This window comes from Saimiri boliviensis, chromosome 12 (genome assembly GCF_048565385.1).
Source record: "Saimiri boliviensis isolate mSaiBol1 chromosome 12, mSaiBol1.pri, whole genome shotgun sequence".
Classification (NCBI taxonomy): Eukaryota; Metazoa; Chordata; class Mammalia; order Primates; family Cebidae; genus Saimiri; species Saimiri boliviensis.
The window spans coordinates 109,779,870-109,792,389 of record NC_133460.1 but is presented as its reverse complement, the minus strand read 5'-3'; positions in this window follow the sequence as shown (position 1 = coordinate 109,792,389).

Genomic DNA, 12,520 nt, shown 5'->3' with positions numbered 1-12,520 from the left:
CTTCCGTCCATTACTGAGGAGAGCCAGGAGGTATCTGGACTGTCCTTGGTGTTCAGGGATGACCTTGTGGAGAGCTGATTACAGTCTCTGTGCGGAAACAGAAGACGCCTGCCTGCCATTCTTTCCCTCACTCTGGTTCAGCAACGCTTGATCTCTGGCCTGTGGCTGGCACCCATATTAAAGAGCCTGTCATTGCTTGTGGTTTTTCTTGGAAGATCAGAATTCAGACTACAGCAAGGCTTTTCCACCAGAGCTGTAGAGAATCCATATTTGCCTTTGAGCCTTCCAGGCTTCACTGTAGTACTTGAGACCCCTTCTCCAGAGCCCCCCGCTACCCTCATCCTGGCTACATGCCTCCTGGCCGTACTCCCACATCCCCAAACCACAGCTGCAGTGGTCTGAGCAGAAAAGAAAATGAGAGCGAGAGGCAGACTCCAAGGTCAGGACCTGCGAGAGTCGGGAGATATGCCATTGATTAGGGGTCTTCCTGGTGGGCTCCTTGGGTTTGCACAGAGACCATGTCCTCCGCCATAGCCTCTCGTGTCGCAAAGCCCTGACTCCAGGACTCACTCCAGCGCCTCTGAGCTGCACCCACCCCTAGCTCTAGTCCCACCCATTTCCTATGTCCTAGGCCCGTTTCTCCTTCTCTCTCCAGCCACCACTGCCTTCCCACACAGGCACTATTGTTTATGGGTGAGAAGCTGGTGCATGAAAAGGTTAACAACTTGCCCAGTGTGGTGCATGTGATAAGCCACAGTGCTCAGGTGCAAAACCAGGCTGGCCACCGCCACAGCTTGTGCTTCTTACCTCAGGGCACCTCTGCCCCCAGACCATCCCTCCGTGGGTTCCTCAGGGCTTTTGCTGCTTACTTGCCTGCCCTTCCTTCCTTCCTTCCTTCCTTCCTTCCTTCCTTCCTTCCTTCCTTCCTTCCTTCATTTCTTCCTCCCTCCGTTCCTCCCCTCCCTTCTTCCTTCCCTATCTTCTTTATTTTCCAAGTCTCCCTCTGTTGCCCAGGCTGGAGTGCATTGGTGTGGTCTCGGCTCACTGCAACATCTACCTCCCAGGTCCAAATGCTTCTTGTGCCTCAGCCTCCTGAGTAGCTGGGATTGCAGACATGCACCACTACAGCTGGCTATTTTTTTTTATTTTTAGTAGAGACAGGGTTTCACCATGTTGGCCAAGCTGGTTTGAACTCCTGGCCTATGTGATCTGCCCACCTTGACCTTCCAAAGTGCTGAGATTACAGGCGTGAGCCACCGCACCCAGCCTGCTGCTTACCCTCTAAGTGTTGGGAAGTTTTTCTGCTGTCCACAGAAACAGTTAGGCATTAGCATCCAGGTGGGTTTGGTTTTCATGTGTGACTTATTATATAATAACAACAAATTATTTCTGTACATGCTTTTAAAAATCGTTTTACTGCACAGGAGATTGAGTTAAAACAGAGGCTAGCATTTTTTCAGACCAAAGAGCCCAAGTGCACTGAAATCCAGAAAACATGGTCAAGAAAGATGCAAGATGAGGATGCTGATTTTTTAACAGAAAAATAAACAATTGTTTATGAAAACTACTGATATGGGGACGATTAAGGGAATATACTGAATATGGAACTTCTCAATTTTATTCCATGAAATTGAATTGGTGGGGCCTTTGCCTTTTGCTTTTTCAAAGTTTTCATAACTTCTTTACCACGACTGTCACACCCTAAAGGGAGAACCTGGGCCCTGTGGGTAACAGATGAGCTGGTCTCGTCAACAGAAAGGAAGTTACACTTGGGACAAGAAGGGGTTGCTTGGTCCTTGCGGTGTGCATCTGCCCTGTGCCAGGTGGATGGAAAGTCGAAATTACAGGACGAGTGGTGGGGCTGTCGTGAAGGTCCCAGGATTTTCCAAAAGAAGTCCTTTTCCAGGAGGAGCAGATGGTGCTTTGGGGTGAGATCAAACCAGAAGTGGGTGGGATGGGGTTGGAGGGTCCGAAGGGACCAGGGAGCTGGAATTCCCCCTCTCCCCTCCCCACCCACATCGGGGCTCAGATTCCTTCCTGCTCTCCTGGGGACAGTCAATACCAGGAGACCCTGCCTTGCAGAGGCTAAGCAATAGAGGGCTGACAGCAGGGGTGGATCAGAAATACGGTGGGAGAGACACACGTGGTCCCGGGCTTTGGAGGCTTTAACCCAGACTCTGGTAGGAGTCTCTGATCCTGGAGAGTGAAGCCTGTTTTTCTCTTTCCCTCTACCCTCCAGCGGCCCCATCTTTTCCTTTCCCACTGGAAAGAAACTTGCCCCGTATGGCACATCTCCATAGCGTCCTCTCCAGCTCAGCCTGGGGAGCCAACCTTTCTTTCCTTCCTAGCTTCTCCCTCAATCTTCATTCCCTCTTGACAGCAAGAAGGAAACTTCATTGGTTCATGTGCAGAAAGGTTCAGGGGTACTGCTGGGTTCAGGTGCAGGTTCAGCTCGAGTTCGCAGGACCCGAGACCCCTCAGCTCCTCCCACAGCCTTCTCTAAGAGTTGGCCTCATTCTCGAGGCATGGACGTGGGAAGGTGACAGCAGAAATGCCAGCTCATGTGCTTTTAGATTCAAATCTGTCAGGAAAGATTGAGATTCTCTGCCCAAATAAGAGTCTGGAACGGAGTTTAATTTGCTCTGATTTGGGTCGTGTACCCACTGCAGAAGCAAACATGACTGCCAGGGGAGTGAGCTGCTCTGATCGGTTGTATTGGAGCAAGGGCAGAATGAACTCTACCTAAGCCTTCTGGAATGACAGTGAGGGAGATGGAAAGGGAGTTATTGTTGGGAAAAGAGAGATGCTGGAAGCTGGAGAGGCGAGCCCCAAATGGCCTCCATGACCTCCATGCCCCCAGTTCCTCCTGCCTCCAAGTCCCTCATGACTGCCCTGTAAGTTCACGTCTGGCCCCTGCGACCCAACCCTGGTTTGGATCACTTGGCCAGTGTCCATGGTGTCTGCCCTAACCCCTCAGGGAAGAATCTACCAGGTGGTCTATTCACTATAAAAATTAGCACTGCATACTAAAGAAATCACGGCAAAAGCTCTCAATAATGGAAAGGATTTATATGTAACACACACACACACACACACACACAGAGAGAGAGAGAGAGAGAGAGAGACAGACAGACAGACACACGCACTTTATTTCTTTTGGGTCTGATTCCTGAGGGTGGAAGGTTTGAAAATTTCATGACTGTGTTTAGAGGAACCCATAAAGACACTTCAGCTGGTCGTGGCCTTCCTGCTTAAAGATCTTATCAGGGATTTTACTGGAACTTGGAGTTTTATTATTACTCATTGTTTGACTGTAAGGCTTCCCTCTTAAGAGTCTGGGGTGAGGCCAAGCATCATGTCTCAGCAGTCTCTATGCTTTATATGATTTCATTTTCCGTAACACAAGGCTTATTAAAGTGGATTCCATAGGAGCTGACAGGAGAACTTCTCTGCCTGCCGCAGGGTGGAAAGACAGTGCTTCTGTGGGAATGTGGATGCCTTCCTCGGCCAGGCTTTGAATAGGGATCACCCATTATGCACTGTAGTATCTTAAGCACCTGATGCAATTTGGAGGATTGCCTATAGAACACTTTTCCGGAACACATGCAAATCTATGATCTGCCATTCAGTTCTTTGCAGACCGTCACCAATACTCTGTATTTTGTCACTTAAACATCCTTCTAATTGTCTGGGTCTTGAATTGCTGCAAGACACTGATCATACATTACTTGGTTTGCCATACCTTCTTTTCAAAAAATTATTAAATTTTGTTTCTGACCACAATACGAATATATGTTCCATATGGAAATTTGGGAACACTCAATGAAGAAAAAAAGAAACAAATCATTTTAAATATTAGTGTAATCTGCAGTTTTCCCATAATATGTGGACATACTTACAAAAAAGGATTATTCTATTTATATGTTTACCTTTCTTTTTAATTCTGCAGTTTTAGTTACCCAAGGTCAATTGAGGTCCAAAAATATTACAGCATTTTGACAGAGAGATAGAAAACACATTCATGTGATTTTTACTATAGTATATTGTTATAATTGTTTCATTTTATTATTAGTTGTTTTTAATCTCTTACTGTGTCTGGTAAGTTAAATTTTATCATATGTATGTATAGAATGTATAGTATGTACGTATAGAAAAGAAAATAGCATAAACATGATCCTCGGCTTATAATGGGGTTATATCTTGAGAAACTTATTGTAAATTTAACATGTCTTAGGTTGAACACCATCATAAGTCCAGGAGCCTGCTCTCTGAGTATCACTTTTGCACCATTGTAAAGCTGAAAACTCACAAGTGGAATCGTTCTGTGGTGAGACTGTGTGTACTTTCTGCGGTTTTAAGCATCCACTGGGGTCTTGGAGCATGTCTCCCTCAGATAAGGGGAGAACTACTGTGAATTAATTCCTTTTTTGTCCCTAACAGATGCTGTAATGAGCATACTTGGGAATAAATCTTTGTGCAAATAGATGGGTATTTTCTTGGGGTAAATTCTCAGGAGTAGAATTGCTGGATCATAAAATATGGATTTTTAAGGCTTTTTTGGAGCCATTGCTACGCAATTACTTTTTGCAGCCAGTGGTAATTTCTTAATTCCTGGTCCTAATGGCAGGCCTGGCAGCTCCAGTGAATACTGCCTAAAGGGAGAGCCAACCTCTGTAGGTGAGACTTCCTGCTACAGTGGCTCTTTGTTCTTTACAGACAAACTGGTCTTTGAGGGTCTATTCCTTTCCATTGCTTCTCATTCAAATGTCTCTTTAAATTGGGGTGAATGCAATCTCCAATTTGAGAAGTGCTTATTCAAGAGAGCAGTGCGTCTTGTCACTCAATTACTCAGCTTTCAGTCTCGTGGGTTTTCTATGGGCAATCCCTGAAGGAGGGTCTGTAGGTAAGGACTTCCCTACCCAAGAGCAAGATCTTTTCTCCAAAGGTCAATGTTAGCAAGGGCCTTGCCATTCAGAACTATGTATTTCAACTGTGCAGGTTAACTTGTCTAGACAATGGCTTGGTCTCCAGAAATGGCCATAAGGATTTTCCTGGGAAGTGAGCTGAGGTGTTTCAGCAAAGCAGCTTTTTAAAACTGGGGGCCGATCATTTATAGTGGCCTTTTCAGATGCCAGCAACAATTGGCCAAAGTAGGAGATTCTTGCCAGAATGTCTCTGGGCCGGCCATGCAAAAGTCATAGCTATTCTGGCCAATGGGAGTGAGTGCTAATTTGCTCTCAGGGTCCCAATTGGCTGATGGTGCAATTACGTGCCTACTATTTTAAGGCTGCGTTTCTAGCCCCAGCCTGGCAGGCTTTCTTGAGACATCTGGCAACAATGATCAGAATGCCTCTTTTTTCAAGGAGGCTCACAATCGATTCATCTATGGACTCACAAGGACAGGCTCGTTCAGTAAAGCCAACATGTTTCAAAGCAAAGTATATTTTCATTAACTAGCCTCAAAGCCGTAATTATATGTTCAGAGAACACAGTAAAAATTTATTTCTAAATATTTGGCAGTGCAAGGTTGAAGGCAGGGTGTGTGTGCGTGTGTGTGTCCAACATGTTGCATGTGTTTTAAATAAACCCAGCATCTTCTCCTCTAAAAGGAAGCAGGAAATACAATCGTAGACTTTGAAGTTTAATTTTTAGCAACAGGATATGTTTCTAAATACCACTAACAAATCAAAAGGAGAATGTGTAGTTAAAGGCTTTAACATTGTTATCAAAGCAATTGCAAAGCAAATGAGGTACCTTTCTTCTTCTTTTTCTTCTTTTTCTTCTTCCTCTTTTTTTCCCCAAGGATGGTCATGTCTGAACATTGAAAACCAAATCTCCACTGAGGATCAAAAGCAATGGTGGCGTCTTTTTGCGTGAGATGCAGCTGAACTTGGTTGCTCCCCCTGATCTGATTCACAGTTGATAATCACAGTTATCACAGAACCATTAAAAGCCTATTAACTTGAATTCCCACAATTCCTTGAGGGCAAGGGCAAAGAGAGAGCAAAATAACTTTGAATGTAAATGTAACACAACAGTCGAAGGGAGAGAATCTCTTTTAATTATGCCAGTGAAGGAAGATGTCTTATGGATGCATCTCCCCTAACAGATGGCTGATGAAAGAATACACATGAAGTCTTAGGACGCTCGGGATGTTATGAAAATGAGTTCTCTGAGAAGAGACTGGTAAAGTGTAGGGAAGAATGTGCAGACCTCTTCCTGGGAGGAGGAAGCCTGGAGGACTTGCTGAAATGTGTGGCTGCTGGTTGGGTTGGCTGTGTGGACACTGTGCCGTGGTGAAACAAATCAGCCTGAAAAGAAGCCTCAGCCACATTAGGCGGAAGCAAGAGCCCAGTGAATATCTGGGCCATTGTCATGTGAGAAATTTGATTGCATGTTTTTCCACCCTTCAGTGACTTCGCTGACATTTCCCCTAACAATGCTATTATGTGCTGTACCAGTAAGACAGTGCGGTCAATAAGCTGCCTTGTGACTTCAGATAAAATGGAATGTTCTTATCTCACTGCAGAACAATTAGATGCATCAAATTACTTTAAAAAAATCATACAGTAGTGAGCTGCGTGCATACCAATGAAAGAGTCTGTCCCCAAATCTCTGGACTTAGCACAGTGGCATCAACACCTCCATATTGGTATGCTGGCACTAAACAGTCCCCACATATACTTGCATTGTTGGAGGCTGGACTTGACCTTGCCTTGCTATTTGTAAAGAAATATTGGAATTACCTGGGGAGGGAACGCACACGTGCAAGCACACACACACACACACACACACACACACACACTCTCTCTCTCTCTCTCTCTCATTTTCTCTTTCTCTTGCTCTCTCTCTCTCTGCTGTCTGAAATAACTAATTCCAATCAATCCACCCTCACCTTAAATGTGTTCTTCCTGCATGAATTACCCACATTTACTGCCCAGCTTGATCTCGTTTCCGCAATGGATAAAGCAAATGACTCAGTCCAGAGGGAGTGGGTTATTGACTAAGTGCTTAATTAGGCACACAGCCCTTCTGTGGTCATTCCTGTACAGTCAAAACGACTGGACCGTGGCGCGGCAAAACCGTGAATTTGGCTTACTCTCACGTGCCTGAGCCACAGTTGAATCAATGGGGCAGCAATCTAAATTAAACATTAAGACAGCCACACTGCAACATGTTTATGTAACTATGCAAAGAAACAGCATGTGTCTCAGGATCGTCCGGGGGGAAAACATCATCCGCTTCCCTACGTGCGTATCAGGCACACAGGGAGGTAGTTATGGTACAGTCTAGAGAGGTTTTGAGCTCCTGAGGGAAGACCTAGGCAAACACAATGCAAACTTACTCCTTTAGCCTCCGACTTTGGCTTCCGCATCTTTAAAAGTCTAGCAGTACAGTAACCGCTGTCCAGTTAAAGGTAGCAGGTTGAGACAAGGCTTCAGAGCTTATCTGCAGGTGCACGGTCAAATGCCCAAGGGGCACTGGCAATCCGTCGTCCTTCCCTTAGAAGAACTGAGGTGGTAGTGATATAGCCACGGCCCAGGTGCGTCGCCTGATTCTCTAAGGAGGTGCTTCTCAAACTTTAATGAGCCCATGAATCACCTGGAGGATCTTGTTAAAACACAGATTGTGATTTAGTAGGTCTGGCTGGGACCTGAGAGTCTGCATTTCTAATAGACTCCCAGGTGATGCCGATGCTGCTGGTCCCAGGTCCACAACTGAAGCATCGAGGTCCTAGTGGGAGGGTTCCCCTACCTTACAGCTAAAGCAAACGGGAGAGGGGTAGGAAAAGATAAAGACAACTGATGTTTTGGTGACAGGATGCATTGGAAGCCACAGGGGTGGCTGACGGCCACAAAGAACCAGCCAGTCATCCCTGGAGTGAAGGGAAGTGTCCAGAGAGGGTTTGATGGCAGACCTATCAGCTCTCCATTATGGTATCATTTACTGAGCAGAATGTGCAGAAGGCAACATGGTAAGTCTCAACGTGGTGTAAGTTTCTTGTTCGCCTTTCCAAGGCACACCCCATTCGTAAAAATGCCCCGGAATGTGAACAAAGAGCAAGATCAAGAAAGGACACATTGTATTGGTGGCCATCCACGCGATTAACTGAGTTGATGAACCCTAGATCCCCGTAGAGCTGGAGAGAGTGAAGCCTAAAGCCAGCACGCAGCCCAGGTCTGTCTTTTATGACTTTGTCTTCTTATTATCTTTGTAACAAGGCTCTTTTATGAGCTTGCGATTTCCTGCCAAGTTGATGAAATCTCCATCATGTTTTCTTGTACAAAATAAGAGGATAAGAGGGGGTTTTAAAAGGCCTGAGGATCTCTTCTTCACTTAGGAACCCCGCCTGCTCTAATTCTGTCCCTGTGTGGGGTACAGATCAGCTTTCTGTCATGTTCTAAGACACTGTTCATTTTCTCTTCAGTTGAAAAATAGATACTTATTTTGCCATTTTGCTTGATGATTCTAGAGGCTGGCATTTTCCATTTTAGTGCTCTTCATTTTGAACCACACATGTAATTACGGCTGTCTTTTAGTTTGTGTTTTTGGAGGACTGGCCCATTCAAACTGCGAGAGGACAAAAGCAGCTGTCTTTCCGGGGGGTGAAAACAATAGCATAAAGTCTTCACGTAAACCCCAACAAACGTTGAAACACAGGAGTGGAAATAGGAATAACACTCCCAACAAGCAGATAAACAGAAATCCAACTAAATATATCTACCTTTCTTTTTCAGAATTTAGCAAAAGAACAAATATGCTCAACACACCTGCTACATTTTAGGGTGAGTCTTATTTTTTTTTGTTGTTGTTGTTCTTTTTTTTTTTTTAGAGATGGGGTTTTACCATGTTAGCCAGGATGGTCTTGATCTCCTGACCTGGTGATCCGCCCACCTCAGCCTCCCAAAGTGCTGGGATTACAGGCATGAGCCACCATGCCCGGCCGATGGTGAGTCTTATTTCTAAGGTGCTTTTGTGCAAAAGGCCAAAGCTCCCAACTGATTTTGCTGTTGTTGCCCATTCCCCGAGTTTCTGCCTCCCACGGACATCGTGAGCTGGTCCAGATCACAGAGGATATGGCGCCTGTCCACATTTTTTGGGCTGCCTGAATGATCTGCCTCCCTGCTCCTTCCTCCAGCCTCTGCTCTCGCCCATGCCCTTCTCAATGGCATCAAAGCCCCGCTCCAGCCTCCTCTTGGGTTCTTGAGTGAGCCAGGCTCCTCCCAGCATCAGGGCTGCGGCAGTCAGTCCATCTGCCTGGGACACTCTCCATCTTCCTTGGTTTGCTGACATCGTTCTTCATGTCTTCATCACCTTTCCCATTCATTTACGCCTCGCTGTCACAGGCTCATGGAGCACCCTGGACCTCTCATAGTCATACCAATTATTTGTGTAATAATGTCCATTTCCCTCCCCTCAGCTTCATGACGTCAGTGACTATATTTACTATATCTGTCACTGGGTCCAGTACAACTTCCTAGATCACAGCACTTCTTTGGGTGACCAATTCTCCAAGTTATCAATTAACCAAAAGCTTTTCTAAATGATTTGGACAGTTATAGCAATTCCTGTTTCGGCAAGGATGTCAAAAATTCAGTTATTACAATGACAGTGTCTTAGGAAATTTAAATTTGGAGTGTCACAAGCATCAGTGGTCTTGTAACTATTACAGTTAGTTTCTACCTTTCCATTTAATTAATGTTCTAGCTGGGTGGAGTGGCGCACGCCTGTAATCCCAGCACTTTGGGAGGCCGAGGTGGGTGGATCACTTGAGGTCAGGAGTTCGGAACCAGCCTGACTAACATGGTGAAACCCCGTCTCTACTAAATACAAAAAAGAAAAAAATATGTATGTGGGTGTGGTGGTGCACGCCTGTAATCTGAGCTACTTGGGAGGCTGAGACAGGAGAATCGCTTATACCTGGGAGGCAGAGGTTGCAGTGAGCCAAGATCGTGCCATTGCACTCCAGCCTGGGCAACAAGACTGAACCTCTGTCTCAAAAACAACAAAAAAGTTCTAGTTGGCCAACTTATCTTTCTTATCTTTCAATTGGTTTTGTCTTTCTTTTGTTGATCCAGGAATTGTTCCTCTGAGTATGAGGGAGAGAGAACAGTTAATTTTCCTGATAGTTTGCAACATAGGGTAAAACAAAAAATATGCTTTATGTTACAGATGCCTGAGTACTTTTCAAGATGGCATACAAATGTGCTGTATACTCATGACAATTTCTATTAGTACCATATGAATCACGTATCATAATAAATAAATGCTGCTGAGTCACTTCAATTTGGTTGCTGTTTGCAGAAAGAATCCAGATTCATCCTTACAGGGGGAACCCAAAATGTGCTTTATAGTATAGATACCTGAGTATTTCTCAGGTGGTTAACATTTTACGGACAAATGAATTGGCCTTCCCCAAATGCACGTTTAATTGTCCAGGATTTGCGGACATTAACATGAAAATGAATCTTCCATTTGGTAGAACAGCAAACCGTCACATGCTTGCATATGTGGGAGCTGAGTGTTTGTGGGTGCACTTGTGGGTAGGCATGTGCAGACACACACGTGAGAACATTCCTGCAAAGTCCCGCTAATTCTACCACTTCCTCTCTTGCAAAAGACAGCACATTCTTAATTAAAATGACGAATGGCATGCTGCCCTGGAAAAGCGTGGAAGATATAAACACATTCACCCTGTACTACCTTTAAGAAAAGACTTAAAGTTCAAAGAACACAAAAACTGTCATGTCAAAAAATACACTGGACAAAGCGATTTGCTGTAAAAGTTGTCAGTAGTCCAGTGAAGATAATTTTTGGTTAATCAATAGTTTTGAGGTACTGGTCATTGAATGTATTGTTAAATTTGTGATTTGGTATTTATAAAGAACTGATTGCCTTAATGCTGTCCAAAAACAGTGGTGACACATGGCAAATGCACAGTGATATTTGTTGCATGAGTGATCGGCTCAGTGTTATCTTTGCAGACAGTCCCTAGCTGGTGGTTTTGGACCACTGTGTGTGAGCATGTGCAAAGGCAAGAGACAGACCGAACTTGACCCTCCGGTGTTCTCAGCCCTGGTGGTCTGAGTACCCTTAGTGCTGCGGAACTTGTTTTCAGAGTGGTGGGTCACAAAGTACAGCCCAGTAATTTAAACCTCTGAAAATAATAACAGCCACAATGAAGAGCCCTACTGTAACGTGTGGCTGGGAAATCCTAGCTGAAGAGAAGTGGAATTTCATTTTTTCTGGCCAGGTTTCTGTGTTCAGTTTTGATTTTCTTGGACAAATTTGTTAGAATTTTAAACAATCATTCAAAAGGAGAAAATTAGAACGTACTTGAACCAGCAGTCATATGCCGTGTTTAACAGAGCATAAGACTAAATACAGAGGCAATGTGAAATATATTTTAAAATGAAGTTTCAGTTCTAAGAGATTTTCAGCTCCACTGGTGGAGACAAAGTGAATGCATGTGAAATACTAAGTTGGAAATGGCCACTGCTTTTAGGTTTTAAATGTTGTCATTGGCTTCCTCCCTCCTCTCGGACTTTTCCTTTTGTCTTAGGGTGCAGGAGAACCAGAACTCTGCCGTGGCCCATCACCTTCCTCTGTGTGGCATTGGTGGCACATGGTGTCCGTCATTTGGCCCCTGGCCAACAAGAGCTCACCTTGGAGAGGGACTGTGGCTACACAGTAGGCATTTCAACAGTCCCTGTTTCCTGCAGGTTAAGGAAAGGGAATTAAAAGGAATCCTGTACCCCCAAACCTAAAATGCAATAAAAAAAATTAAAAAAAAAAATGAAAGGAATCCTCTTATAAAATCACTGCTCAATAATTTCACAGCGTCAAGCAAGAGCATTAAAATGAAAACTGATTTATGCTGGCATTGAACTTGGCTTCAGTACATGTGGCTCCTGGTGTGAGCTCTGCCATATATTAGCTGTGTGGCTGTGGGTGAATCACTTCACCTCACGGAGGCTCAGTTTCCTCGTCGGTAGGTGAGATAATTGTGAACACCTGCTTCAGTTGCAGTCTGCATCCCTGCGGTGAAACCAGTGACACACTCCATGACTGAAAAGACTGTAATGAAGGGTCTCCTCTCAGAGATGAGGGCAGGGTTACAGGAACTGACAAAGAATGGTGCAGCTTCCTGGGACCAGCAAGAGCGGGAAGCCTTGGGCCGAAGGGGCAGGGACAGGGAACTGTGAAGGGGGACAAGTGTGGCTGTGGGGAACAGGCTGCCCAGCAGGAGCTATAGACATGAGAAGACAAACACAGCCGCTTCCAAATTATGGCCTGGTAGGAATAGAACCTGCAGGGCCAATACTCTGAACTTGTGATGTATCAGAGTGTGTTACGTACATCTCTTCCCAACACCCTGTTCAGTGATGCCAGTAGCTTAAAATCCACCACGGTGGAAGTACTGATGCATGGAAATTGGCAGATGCCACTACAAATCAGGCTGCTTTTTCTCTGAAGGGCTGGTTGTGAACCATTTAGGGGTACACCACTGCCTATCTCC